General features: G+C 39.5%; 1 protein-coding gene across 1 annotated transcript in view; it reads left to right on the top strand.

Annotated features, from left to right (window-relative positions):
• The window catches only part of Magi2 (membrane associated guanylate kinase, WW and PDZ domain containing 2), a 1,438,642-nt gene that overhangs the window by 812,815 nt on the left and 613,025 nt on the right, over nucleotides 1-12,802 (top strand).

The following is a 12,802-nucleotide window of genomic DNA, read 5'->3' on the forward strand; positions in this document are numbered from 1 at the left end:
ACCAGAGAGATAGGGGCTGCCTAACTTCCGTTTTAGAGTATTATACAAGGAATGTTGGTTCAGATATGCATCGAAGCATTCCCTAAAGCTCAACCTAGCCAGTCTGGTCCTTTCTCACTCCTTAATGCTCAATTGGGTTTTTGTTTTGTTTTGTGGGGTTTTTTTTTTTGTTTTTTTTGTTTTCTTTTGTTATTTTTTTGTTTTTTGTTTTTGTGTCTGGTGCTGAATACTGTGTATCTGGGAGCCAGAGGGCTGTCACTCTTCAGGAATGAGCTCTCCAGTCACTGTTCTATTGGGGGGGGATGGGGGGTAGCATTCTGACTCAGCTTTTGGATTGATAGTACTCCCAACACAATTCTGGCAAGTAAGCCTTTCTTTTTTTCTTTTTCTTTTTTTTAATAATTCTATATGGGAGGTAAGTATTTTTATAAAATTACAAACATTTTCTCTAAAACCATCCAATATTTACTTTGATAACTCATTATTAACTCAGTCATTTTCCTGCTGAAGTGCCCTAATTAACCGTCCTTTGAAATTCTCTTAAAAATTTTCCTTTTGTGTTTCTAATTCATAAAATTTCTCTTAATCTCCCATGATAATTGCAAGTCCTGGGAATAATGACTTGAGAGTCTTTGGAGAAGACCATTTGCATGGGTTGTGGTGATGTTTTATGCTGATATGTTGGTGTAAACATCCCTAAGAAAGATTGCAGATGAGTATCTGGCCACTCACAATGCCCGTTGCTTTCTCTCTATCCCTTTCTCTTGCGGTCCAACCAGGGAAGGATTACAGTGGCCTGAAATTAAGACTGCAGAGTCCTGCAGGGGACGATAATTGGACAGGGTATCCTGCTGCACCTGAATCCTAAGGAGTCCTGTAGATGTGGGGCTCCCTGCTGTGCCTAATGTGTAAGTCTCAGAAAGGCAGAAGCCCAGCACACACTTCTTTGTGTTTTTCCTTGGCAGAATGCTAAATACTTCTCTTTTCCACTAAGCTGCTTGAAGCCCAGCCGGGTAGCAGAATGAAATATTTGATGACTGCCCCACTATCTCTCTGATCTGAGCAGGAACAATTGTCTGTCCCTTAAAATAGAAGCAGATATTGTGTCAACATGACTGTTCAATGCCATTAAGAATTAAGGGCCTTCCAGTATATTTTTGTTAGACTACCCATAATTCTGTAATATTTTTCAAAGAATAGAACTTGTGTGTTTCTGTTCTGTGGTCCATCAAATGGAAACTAAGTTTTGTGATAAGTCAGAAATAGAAACAACAATTAATACTGTGAACATAAGCTCCCTAAGTGCACAGGGAGTTCTGAAACTCAAGATTTTTAAGCAGTTGGAAGTTCTTTGCCTGGGATACCTGACGTGTTCCGCTTCATCGATTCTCCTTCTCTTCTCTCTTCATTTCTTCCCCCAAGACAGTTTGTTGGCTGTGTCCTCTAGGCCCTCAGTGGAGATAAATAAATAGCATTTGATAACTCAATTATTCGGTGTATGTTTTATAATCTGGCCACAGTCCTAATACTTTGAAATCTCTCAATAGTTAACTGCCCTTTTATTTTCATGTGGATTTTCGGATAGTCTGTGGTCACTGTATTCTAAAGATGTTCCTTGGATATTTCAAAATATATATGCCATAGAGACATATGGTGACACTAAAAGTTAATGTCACTGCAAGATTCTAATAGTGATAAAATGATAGAATTATGGTCTGCTAAACCTTGCAGTGAAGGTCGTGGAGATGTCTCCATTGCTCAAAGGGCTGTGGCTGCCCCTGCAGTCTCATTCTTGCCAAGATTAAATTTACATGAGCATAGTATAAAAGCGTCAAACTAAATATATATTGTTTCTATAAAAAGTCACAGGTCTTTCTTCAAGCGGTATATAATCTTGAAATATTATCTGCAAAATAATAAGTTGAGGAGACTAATTTTTTAGAGTCCTATAGTATTATGTGGAGAACATATCTAAATTAAATATTGAAGAATTAAAATCAAAAGCACAAAAGAAAATGAATTGGAAACAAAATAGGCTGTTCATCTTTAAACCTCGTCAAGGGTCTTGAGATCATGGCATGGTGCCCTGTTTCACTGGTGGCTGTGCACTGTCCACTTACCCTGAAGTTAGCCATACTTTTTTGGTACATGTTACGAATAGGTCAAGCCATTCAATATTACTTAGTTGAGAACTCTTTGTTTAGCTCTGTACCCCATTTTTATAGTGTTATTTGGTTCTCTAGAGTCTAACATCTTCAGTTCTTTGTATATATTAGATATTACCCATCTATTAGATATAGAATTGGTAAAGATCTTCTCCAAATCTGTTGGTTACCATTTTGCCTTCTTAATGGCAGTGTCCTTTGCCTTACAGAAGCTTTGCAATTTTATGAGGTCCCATTTGTCAATTCTTGATCTTAGAGCATTAAGCCATTGGTATTCTGTTCAGGAAATTTTTCCCTGTACCCATGTTTTTGAGTCTCTTCCCCACTTTCTCTTCTATTAGTTTCAGTGTATCTAGTTTTATGTGGAGGTCCTTGACCCACTTGTAATTGAGCTTTGTGCAGGAGATAAGAATGGGCCAATGTACATTCTTTTACATGCTGACTTCCAGATGAACCAGCACCATTTGTTGAAAATGCTGTCCCTTTTCCATTGGATGGTTTTAGCTCCTTTGTCAAAGATGAAGTGACCACAGGTGTGTGAGTTCCTTTCTGGGTGTTCAATTCTATTCCATTGATCTGCCTGTGTCTGTACCAATACCATGGGGTTTTTTATTACTATTACTCTGTAATACAGCCTGAGGTCAGGGATGGTGATTCTCCCAGAAGTTCTTTCATTGTTGATAAAAGTTTTCCCTATGTTGGGATTTTTGTTATTCCAAATATATTTGCCAATTGCTCTTTCTACCTCTATGAAGAATTGAGTTGGAATTTTGGTGAGGATTGCATTGAATCTTTAGATTGCTTTCAACAAGTTGGCCATTTTTACTATATTAATCCTGCCAATACATAAGTATGGGCAATCTTTCCATTTTCTTAGAGGTTAGATTTCTTTCTTCAGAGACTTGGAAGTTCTTGTCCACAGATCTTCCACTTGCTTGGTTAGAGTCACACCAAGGTATTTTATATTATTTGTGACTATTGTGAAGGGTGTCGTTTTCCTAATTTCTTTTTTTTAAAGATGTATGCATGTACTCACTTGTGCATGTGCACTCAGGCAAACACATACACACACACACACACACACACACACACAAACACACACACAGTATTTCTCTGTCTTTTATTGAATTTATTTTGTTGACATTTTAAATATTATGCCCTTTGTTGGTTTCCTCTTCAGAACCCTGCTATCCCATCCCCCTCCCTCTGCTTCTATGAGGGTGCTCCCTCACCCAACCACCCACATCCTCCCACCTCCCCAACCTAACATTCTCCTATACTGGGGCATTGACTCTTGATAGGACCAAGGACCTCAATTCCTACTGATGCCAGACAAGGCCATTCTCTGCTACATATGTGGATGGAGCCATAGATCCGTCCCTGTGTTATCTTGGGATGGTGGTTTAGTCCCTGGGAGCTCTTGGTTGATGCTGTTCTTACGAGGTTGCAAACCAGTTATCCTTTGAGTAGAGGGAGGCTACTGATTTGTTTGAGTTAATTTTATATCCAGCCACTTTGTTGAATATCGAATGACCGAGAAGCACCTAAAGAAATGCTCAACATCCTTAGTCATCAGGGAAATGCAAATAAAAGCAACCCTGAGATTCCACCTCACACTAGTCAGAATGGCTAAGATCAAAAACTCAGGCGACAGCAGATGCTGGGGAGAATGTGGAGAAAGAGGAACACTCCTCCATTGTTGGTGGGATTGCAGACTGGTACAACCACTCTGGAAATCAGTCTAGATTACACAGTACTAGCAGACATACCACTCTTGGGCATATACCCAAAGGATGCTCCAACGTACAACAAGGACACATGCTCCACTATGTTCATAGAAGCCTTATTTATAATAGCTAGAAACTGGAAAGATCCCAGATGACCTTCAACAGAAGAATGCATACAGAAAATATGGTATATTTGCAAAATGGAGTACTACTCAGCTTTTAAAAACAATGACTTTATGAAATTCTTAGGCAAATGGATAGAACTAAAAAAATATTATCCAGAGTAAGATAACCCAGTCACAAAAGAAGACACATGATATGTACTCGCTGATAAGTGGATATTAGCCCAAAAGCTCCAAATACCCATGAAACCATTCACAGACCATATGAAGCTCAAGAAAAAGGAAGACTAAAATGTGGGTACTTTAGTCATTCTTAGAAGGCAGAACAAAATACTCCTAGGAGGAAATACAGGGACAAAGAGTGGAGCAGAGACTCAAGGAAAGGCCATCCAGAGACTGCCCCACCTGGGAATCCACTTCATATGCAGCCACCAAACCCAGTCACTATTGCTGATGTCAAGAAGTTCTTGCTGACAGGAGCCTGTTATGGATGTCTCCTGAGAGGCTCTGCCAGAGCCTTACTGATACAGATGGGGATGGTAGAAGCTAATTATCAGACCGAGCACAGGGACTCCAATGGAGAAGTTAGAGAAATGACTAAAGGAGCTGAAGGGGTTTGCTATCCCATAGGAAGAAGAACAGTATCAACCAAGCAGACTCCCCAGAGCTCCTGGGGACTAAACCACCAACCAAAGAGTACACAAAGAGGTACCCATGGCTCCAGCTGCATATGTAGGAGAGGATGGCATTGTCTGGCATCAATAGGAGGAGAAGCCCTTGGTCCTGTGAAGGCTTGTTTCTCTAGTGTAGGGGAATGCCACAGTATTGAGGTGGAAGTGGGAGCACCCTCATAGAAGCAGGGGGAGAGGCAGGAGGGATTGGATATGGGGGAAAGGAGATAACATTTCAAATGTAAATATCCAGTAAAAAAAATAGAAAAAGAATGGCTCAAGCTTCCAGTACATAGACCCCCGAGGGATTCGCTTTTCCTTTGGCGACTCATTCCATGCAGTGTTGCCCCAGTCATTGCATTTTTTTTCCTGTGTTGTGAATACAAGTGAAACAAAGACAGAGTTTTTATGAAAAGCTTGAGTTTTACAACCAAAGTTCCTGCTAGTATTTTGTAGATAAAGGAGCAGGGCTCACATATAAAAGCATTGATAGGAGTACATGGAAAGATGGTTGAGTAGGCTAAGTGCCTGCCCCACAGCCTGTGCTGTGGGAGTGCAGAGAAGCAGATCCTTGGAGCTTTAGCTCCCGAGCTTAGCTAAATCAAGGAACCTCAGGTTTAGTGAGAGTTCCTCTCTCAAAAGAGTTTAGGTAAGAATAATCCATGAAGACATCTGCCATTGACTTTTAGCCTCTACACACAAGTGCACACACATGCACCATCACCTATTAAGCATGCCTTCATATTCACCTGAACATGTGCATATCTCACATACATGTGTGTTCACCCCTAGATTTAGTGTGTGGAGTAATTACAATGAGACTAATGATAGTTTATACGAATGAATAAATGTATGAATGAATGAGTGATCGAGTGGGTGAATGAATGAATGAATGAATGAATGAATGAGTAAGATGGTTCACTTTTCCCTAGTTTTTCTCAATTCAGAAATGCTTTGAGGTCAGTAGTGAATGATATGTTGGTACTGACAATATTACATACATACCTTGAGATAGAAAGCATGTCTACTTATATCATATGTAACTAAAAATACCTCCCTGGAAATTTGTTTTCCTTTCTTGATGTTGGGGGTTTTGAACTCAAGTTATGGAGGGCAACAAATAAACATTTTTCTGCATCTGTGTGTGGTAGGGCTGGGGTGGGCAGTGCTACAGACAGACATCAGGGCATCATTCGTGCTAAGCAAGCACTTTACTACTGAGCTTTTACCCAGACCAACAACAAGGACATAGCCATGTATATGAGAAACCTGAAATTGATGCCTGAATATCTTTGTCTGAGGACTTTGTTTCAATAGATAGCATTCTGTGGAGTGACCTGGGCCTGTATTCTGTCATTCAAGAGGAGGATGCAGAAGGATTGTCTGAGTCCAGGAATCCTGGACTGTATTGTAATATGACTATCGCGTGCTTGCGCTCAGTTCTGCTGAACCAAACAAAGCCCTATTTTTAGATGTTATATCATTAAAACGAAACAGAATAAAATTCACCCTGACTGGTTATATAAAAATTGATTTAAAGACATTTGGCCAAAGGAAATGTTTTTATTGGAAGCACACACGCACACAAATCTGGTAAGATGTTCACACTTGGTAATGAGTAACTTGCAAGCTGAAGGAGTGTCTTAGAAACCTAAGAGTGAGTTAATTAAAGGTCAAATCCAAAGGGAATTACCCTCGCTGTCAAGATTTATTTTCTTTAGGCTGAAGTTGAGGAACACCAGGAAGAAAGAGAGAGAATATAGTAAAAAAGACATGCTGAAGTTTCCCAGATTGCCTCTTAGTGACCCATCTGCTTTGAACACATTGACCTTTGATGATCCGCTCTAGATCCATTTCTTTCCACACTATATGGCAGACCCTGTAGCACTTCAGCAGACCGAAATGGATCACAATAGATTATTGTGCTAACCATCATTCTGATTGTGTTTGCTTTAAGCCAGTGATGTTTTAGAATCATTTTATGGGATTAAAAAATTAGCAAAAAGCAAAGAGGAAATATGCCGTAGACTCACATTCATCAAAAATATTGTTCTTGTTTCTTCTCGAGGTGAAAGGTCAATCCTCTTTCATTTAAAACTAGAATTTTTAAGAACCCAATTGGCATTCATGGTTGCCATGGTTACCAAATGACAAGCAGCCTTCTCATACTTGCAGCAAACATCAACAAACTGACCATTTGTGAGAAAACTCAATTCTCTTCAGACATGCACTTTGAGTTTAAACACTGTATGTCTTTATAACCTCTGTACTATTCATACAGTCTTTAATTGGCCAATCATTAAATAAGCTCTTTCCTTTAAGAAACTAAGCAATGCGACATAAACCATAAATTCAATTAGGGGAAGTTCCTCCCTTTCATTTCCATTCATTTTTCCTTTTGAGGAATGGCCTAGAAGAAATAGTAAGGAAACAGAGAAGCCATAAGTTAGGTGATGAAATTTATTTTAGACTTCTCTATGGACTATTTAGGAAAATTATATTCAAGAGGCAATCTAAGAAAGAGCCTCAAGCCGAGCTCTCTGGTCACTCACCATATCCCGTTTAGACCCCTCCAGCTGCCACCCTACTCCTGATGCTGGGCGGACTTGCTGTTAGTGCTGAGTCTTGCTTGCCCGTCAACTCGTTATTCACAGTCTTCTGAGCTGGGAAAGCAACTATAATTATTTCGGCATAAAAATAAGGTCAGTAACCATTTCAGGAAATTCTGCGTCAACTTTTTCCAGCCAACATATTAATCACGTTTACCTACAACCTATCACTGTGCAATTCCATTTCACATTTTACTGCACGTAGATGGGCTTTACTAATTAGAATCAGATTACTTCCCTAAGAAAGCCTCATAGATCTCTGTCTGCTTTCTCTTTTCTAGATTTTTCTCGAACTAATATAACACTAACTACTATCCTTCCTTTCTGGGTGCGTAAAGTTAAATTATGCTTTCTCTCCTTATTGCTGAAGGTACTGTACCTGCAGGGAAAGTCTAGTAACCCAGTAATGAGGCTTCATAAACACTTTTCTAATTTTCAAATGAATCAACAAATAGCAAGAAACTCCTCACAATCCATGCTGCAGGCTCTATTTGTTTTATGGTGTCATTCAAAAAGAAACAATGACCAAGACATTATAGGCCCCATTTTAGTGTCTCATCAAACAAAAGGAATCTATTTCTTAGGTTTCTTGGTGCTCAGGTAATTCTTTAAAGTCAACTTGTATCTTTAGTCAAAAGACATTCTAACTTGCAAGTATTCTGAACAAAGCTAGTTGGATTATATTTTAAACCTAATAGACTATAAAACTAAGATAATGTCACTGATACTTGGGCACCTCTAATATGTGGGGCTGCGCTGTTCCTGCTTCTGAGAGGGATATGGGCACTGTTGCCATGACATCCATGTTTTTATAATGCCTTTCATAGCTATTGGGGATTTTAGTACACGACAAGAACATTGATGATCAAGTAAATGATGTTTTCATCTAGGACCACATACGTAAAATATTGAAGCAGAAATGGATGTAGATGGACTAAACTCTAACTTTAAACACGTGTGCTGCAATTCCATCTCCTCTCTTGAAATTGAGGATTGATAGGTGAATGTTTGCTTTTGTTCTTTACTTTATAAACTACAAATATATTTGTTTATGCACATGTATATGTGTGTGCACATAAATGTGGAGTGTGTGTGTGTATGTGTGTGTGTGTGTATGTGTGTGTGTGTTGGTGTGTGTATCCCATATTCCGCAAGTGAGGAGTCAGAGGAAAACTTATAGGACTTACTTCTTTCTGTCTACCATGTGGGTCCCATGAACTAAATTCAGGCCGTCAAGCTAGTTGGAAAGCACTTTACCTACCGAACCATCTCCCCAGCCCAGATGTATGAATGCTGTGTGTACCTGTGTGTCAGGTAACACAACCTATCATGTACTGCCTTATTGCCAGCCTGCTGAAGTCAATGGAAAGTTCATGAAAAAAGAAACGATGCTGGTCTTTAATGAGTCCAAGCAGACCTAAGCAAAACTGAACGATATATAAAATAAGTTATCTTTAAGAATTTAGTGCAAGCTCTTAGTAACTCTTCTGTGGTCTCCTAGAGGTTGAGAGTCTTTCTAGGAAGCCTGAACACCACGGGGTTGTAACTCTCTACTTCTCTTCTGTTTTTTTTCTCATAGTTTTTGTCTTTGATGCTTACCCCTTATGTGCTAATTTTTAGAAATATCAGCAGTTGATCACTGAGCTGTGCATAGGTTCTAATGACCAGGTATATGACCAATTATAGAAATATATATATGTATTTCTATAATACATATATAAAACTTGATTTTCAGTTAATTTTCTTTTCTTGCTCTCATTAAAATAAAACTTGTACAAAAGCAGTGGCATGATCTGGTTTTGGAATTATGTCACAGTTATTTATAATATTGATTAGTAACACTGTAAGTTCTCAATACGACAATGAATTCATAAAAACAAAAGTGGTCTAGGTTGTCAACTCTGTTTCTCAAGACAACATTAGAGTCATTGCTAAGTGCTTACTACGCGTCAGACGGCACCCTAACTACCATGCCGGAACTGGTTAATTTTTGCTGCACATGTTAGCTTACAAAGATGCTGCCTGCGTGAGTTCTTTGCATACACAAGAATGCTAGACTTCAAAAGATAAAGGTCCAAATTTCAAGAATTACTGATATGAGATGGTGGTGTGCTCACATTAATTCCACAGCTTACACTTTAATGTATAATAACACACAGTTTAAAGGTAGTTCCTTGATTCTCTGAGCCAAAGAGTCATTCTAATGATAATAGATTATACATAGAGAAAAATAGGTATTTGTTTAACTAAAATGATAGTTTATTTTTTTCCTTTTTCTTTTTACTACTCCTACTCCTACTTGTATTATTATGATCATTGTTTTGACAGTTAGGTCTCCTTGTATAGAGCTCTGGGCTGCTGACCCAGAACTTCCTGTGTTTGCCAGGCTGACCTCGAGCTTCTAGACGTCCACTTGCCTATGCCTCCTAAATCCTGGGATTAAAATTGTTTGCCACTATAATTGGCCTGGAAATTCTTAAATTGTATCCTCTCACATGTCCCATGAAGGCAAGTCTGTATAAAAACTATAGCTTGGTTACCCTCTCAACATCACCTTGATATGGTCTGCTTGTGCGTCCTCTGACATGGAAGCTTTTAACACTTTCCTGTCTTAGTTTCCAAGCACTTCTCTTGGCCATAGGCTGAGTTAGGCAATGGGAAGAATAGCAATACCTGAAAGAGGGAGAGAGACACCACAGGGACCAGGCCATTACACACTCCAGGAAGGCAGTGGCTGCCTCAGAGAAGAGAGGATGGGAAGGGTGCCCAAGGGGTGACAGGATATCAGACTTAACAAAGAGTTGAAGGTGGGATGAGAGAGGGAAGGAGGAATGTGGCTGGCAGGAAAAGCTTCTACTGACTTGACCGAAAGAACGGCAATGAGAGTCTGAGCAGAGCAGTATGTTTTTATCTCAGATGTTCCTGAAATGCTGTCAACCTTTCCTCCTGTGCAGGAGGAGTAAGGACAATTTCCAACACGTAAAATCACAGCGTGGCTTCCATGCTCCCCTTGACAGGAAGTGAACTTCTGAGTGACCAGCTCCGAGGGTGGAAAACACAAAAATAGTCAGGACACCTGAGAAAGAGGAGCTGGGGCATGTGACAGAGGCAATGCGAATCCCCAGGCTGGTGGCAGCTGGGGGAGGTCTGACGAAGTCCAGATTGGGGGGAGTTAGAAGCATCAAGGAGTGACTTCTTCAGCAAGAGTAACATGATGAAAAGGAAATATAGTTTTACATTCTGAAAAGGGATTAATCTGACAAAGAGGGAATTGGTCAACTGAACTAATGATTCATCCATGTAAACTTTGATGTGAAAACACTACATCTAAAGAAATCAAAAACTATGTGAAAAGGGAGAAGGTAATCAGGGTTTAGGTGGAAACTGATTTATAGACTCTCAAATGCATGCATAAGGCCGTCATCCAAACATTGTCTCTCAAAAGTAAAGGAAGGGGAGGAGGAAGGAGAATGTGTGTTTGTGAATGGGTAAAATACAGTGAGAAGCTCATTTTCATTAGTGGTAAATCAAGAAATAATGACCTACGCAGAAAGTCAATAAAGATTGGGAGCAATGCAAACTAGGAGTGCATTCGACCCTGAGTAACAAAGTGTGTGTGTGTGTGTGTGTGTGTGTGTGTGTGTGTGTGTGTGTGTGTGTGTGAGATATGTTGTGTTCGTGTACATATGTGTGTAAGGTGGGAGTGTCATAGACATCTTCTATATTAAAAGAAACCCTCTTAATTGTTTGAAGTTTAAAAAATACATGTGACTTTGAATTTTGAAAAACATTAAAATTTGAACCTAAGCAAGAAAAAAAAAAGGTTTCCTCTAAGGTAGAAATATAATTGCAATCAAGTGTTAATTATGGAGGATAAAATAAAATTCGGATCATAATGCAGGCGTAGAAAGCCAAACATGAGAAAAGTTTCATTCATATCATCACCGGCTTTGCCAGGAAAATATCTCATGTCTTCTGCAGAGAGCCAAACAGTGGAGTCAGGGTAGAAGAGGGGAAGATGGCAGACCCTTAGGAGGGTGTGGAGAAATAATCCCACGTGGGCAGAACCAAACCGAAGTTAAATCGTTGAAGTCTGCACCGTTCTAGTGTCTGGTTTTCTGTAGCAGCCTCAGTCCATGAATGGACCCAGGGTCTTACGCCAATGGGAATATGGCGGAAGAGACTCCAGGTTGTTCTTGTATCCGTGGACTATTGTATTAGTGGATTGGAAAGCAAATGGAGCAGATTTGGGGAAGATGGAGAAAATAGAGATAAAGGAACTGGAAGTCATCACTGAAGATGGGCAAAGAGCAGAGACTGGACAGAAGATGATGTCTCCATCCAAGCTGCAGGGCTGAGCGCAGGAAAGAACGTCCTTGAGAGTGAAGAAGGCTGGGCAGCTCCAGAAGATCGATCGTCAGCATCCAGCAATGGGGCGGGGTGTATTACAGGAAACATCACACCGAGGCCCAGTGCTGAACCAAGAAGGGCAAAGCCACAGGCGTCTGCCCCAGACTCCGCGTGTGCCCCTGAGCTTCCACTGTGCTGGGAATATGGTACCGTGCTGCAGGCACTGAATTACTCAAAGCATGTGACTGCTGAAACCCGGAGATAAATGAGTAGGGAAAATTGAATCTTTGTTATGCGATTTGCTTAATGATTAGAGTGTGCTCTAAATAAGCAGAAAAACAAATTGATTGCCAAAACCTCTTTTAATGCCTTTTTAATTCATAAGGCTTAAGCACATAAAAGTCAGGATATTAAAAGTTAAAGTTCTCATAGAAACATTAATTTGACAACAAATTATGCATATTAGGTGTGGGAAGCTTATGTTTTATAGCATAAAAGCAACAGGAAATACTGCACAAGGTAACTTAATTAAATTACATAAAATAACAAATTCAGGGGCAAGTCATCAAGAGTGATTTAAAAACAAAACTATTTTGCAACCCTGAAAAAAGGATTGTAAAACTTAAACTCTAGGAAATGATGCATTTTCTACTTTAAAAAAACCTAATAAGAATTATTTTACCTCAAATCAATTTTATAGCATATACATTATCATTCTTGATATCAGTTTATTACGCTGTCTTGCTGTTCAACTTTGATCCAAATAGACCGAAAACACAAGTATATAGCTATTTTCCTGATAGTTAGTAGCGATTTAAAATGCAAAGGATAAAAATCAGATGACTGTACAATGTATTGTCTATAATGGGGATCACATATGGAATCTTTAATTATACAGATGCCTGCCAATACATCATTTTGCTTATTTGTTTCCTATGTGTATTACTCTTTATTGGTTTGTATTTGTGCATTATGTAAACTTCAACTTGACCATGTAGAAACACTGTATGAGTTGGGTTTCCATACCGTATGTGTGGAAAAGTAGAGGCATTGTCGGCCTTACTGTCTCTGCGTGTGTGTTCCCCTTGATGGCCTAGACAACAAGCTTGGAGAACTGCATGCTCTTCAGAAAGCATCTGCTGGTCTTTGACCCTCTCT

Source organism: Rattus rattus, chromosome 6 (genome assembly GCF_011064425.1).
Source record: "Rattus rattus isolate New Zealand chromosome 6, Rrattus_CSIRO_v1, whole genome shotgun sequence".
Classification (NCBI taxonomy): domain Eukaryota; kingdom Metazoa; phylum Chordata; class Mammalia; order Rodentia; family Muridae; genus Rattus; species Rattus rattus.